General features: G+C 39.3%; 1 non-coding gene across 1 annotated transcript; it reads right to left on the bottom strand.

Annotated features, from left to right (window-relative positions):
* Nucleotides 1-1,607: 1,607 nt before the first annotated feature.
* LOC117277694 (small nucleolar RNA R71) lies at nucleotides 1,608-1,714 on the bottom strand. The gene has a single exon (XR_004508021.2). It is a non-coding gene; the product is annotated as a small nucleolar RNA R71 (small nucleolar RNA).
* Nucleotides 1,715-2,145: the final 431 nt, after the last annotated feature.

The raw sequence follows: 2,145 nt of genomic DNA, 5'->3' as shown, positions 1-2,145 counted from the left end.
TGCCCCACGCTACCTTGGGCACTGATGATAGAAAATTCTCCTACCTCGACCGGGACAAGGTTATTTCGACCCAAGAACCCCCCTCCCTCCAACTCTTATAAAAACAAGCCTAAACATATTTTGGAGGGGGAGGGACACCACTTTGAGAGAAAAATACACATGCGGAACACTCGGGAGCAAGGATTCTCAGTCTTTCTTCATCTTTTCTTTGTATTCTCAATTATTCAACACTTGTGAATTTGTTTTGATCTTATCATGAGTGGCTAAAACCCATAGTTCTGGGATTGTGATTTAGCCATGAATATTATTTTTTGACGTTGACTTAACCTTGATTACAATTGCTAATATATGGTTGTTTCTTCAATTCTATGATTAATTGCTTAATTGTCTGGCCAACAGTTATGCTCTATTTACTATCTTCTATGCTATGCTTGGGAATGCTACGTCTATATTAGAGAAGAATTGAAGAGGGCATGATTTTAACCTGAGTGGGGGCAGATTTGTGGTTAGGATAGGAATATACCTAGTCACCATGCTCAATTTAATAACGTAATCTTAATGCGTTCTTAATAGATTGATTCCATAGAAATATATGTGTTAATCTATTTTGAATAGGCGAGTAGTAATTCAGGAGAATACTACGAGAGCAATTATTCGATTGATTAGCAACCATGAGTGAATTGTATGAAAGGGAGAGTTAATTAGAACGCAATAGGATTGGTGAATCGATCATAACTTTGGAATATTCATCTCCACTGAGTACACAACAACTATTTTGCTGCTTGATTAATTAGTTACTTGTTAGAATCGTAGCTTAGTATAATCACACTTTTGAACTCTGATTGACTCGACTGAATAATACTCTTGGTGAAACTAATGGGTATTTAACACAAGTCTCTGTGGGTTCGACACTCAATTTATCACTTTAATACTTGTACGACCACGTATACTTGTGTGTGTGTTTGGGAGGAACTAGTTTTTGGCGCCTTTTCCGAGGACTTGAATATTGACTATTTTACTAGTTTTTACTTTAGTTGTTTATTTAGTCAAGTCTAACGTTTCGTATTGGTTGTTCTGCTCTCAGGAACTTTGATTGAATGCGAAGGGTCAGAAGCCAGGATAGACTTCAAGGCTTTGACCCCGAACCTGAGAGAACATTTTGCAGGAGGTTGAGTGAAGCAAGGGACATAGATAATCTTCAGGCACTTGTTCAATTATATATGAACATGCCAGAGGAGCAACATATGGTTGTTCAGGAGGTGGCGAAGCCCAGCATTGCTAATGTCACCTCCAATATTATGAAGCCCGAAATCACTGGGCACTTTGAGTTAAAACAGAGCATGATCCAATTACTACATACAAATGGCTAGTTTATAGGTCTTCCACACGAGGATCCACAACAACACATCCTGAACTACTTGGATATTAGTGATACTTATATCACTAACAGAGTCACTCCAGACTATGTGAGGCTCACAATGTTCCCGTTTTCTCTATTGGGCGAAGAAAATCGGTTGTTGAAGGAGGAACCAACTAATTCTATTACATCATTCCATGATCTGGCGAGGAAAGTTTTAGCACGATTGTTTTCTTCAGGAAAAACTGCAAAGATTAGAAGTGAGATAGTCACCTTTAAGCAGAAATCGGGGGAGTCTTTATATTCATCTTGGGAGAGGTTCAAGGGGCTGCTCAGAGATTGTCCTCATCACAACTAGATAAATGAAGTGTAAGCTCACACCTTCGTAGAAGGGCTCCATACGGAGACAAAAATTGTGGTGAATGCTGCAGCGGGAGGTTAAGTGTTAGAGAAAAGCTTTGATGAAATTTGTTTCTTATTGAACAAATTCTCCAAAAGTAATCCTGATTGGCAAGGAGAGATGGGCAGAGACACCGTTCAAAAATCTGCGGGGTCCTCGAGTTAGATGTTATTTCTGTATTTTTAGCGCAGGTTACCACATTGGCCAACCAAGTCAATAAGATGACCTTGGTTTTTAACAAGCAACAAGCTCAGCCAGTGCAACGGGTTCAGATATTTTGTGAAGTATGTAGAGAGGGTCACACGAGAACTTATGCCCAGCTAATTCAGAGTCTGTATGTTTTGTGGGTAATGCAAATATGGGCCAGACAAACCAATATGGGAATACT

This window comes from Nicotiana tomentosiformis, chromosome 7 (assembly GCF_000390325.3).
Source record: "Nicotiana tomentosiformis chromosome 7, ASM39032v3, whole genome shotgun sequence".
In the NCBI taxonomy this organism is placed as follows: Eukaryota; Viridiplantae; Streptophyta; class Magnoliopsida; order Solanales; family Solanaceae; genus Nicotiana; species Nicotiana tomentosiformis.
The sequence above is the reverse complement of the archived record's forward strand: the minus strand, read 5'-3'. Positions and strand labels throughout refer to the sequence as shown.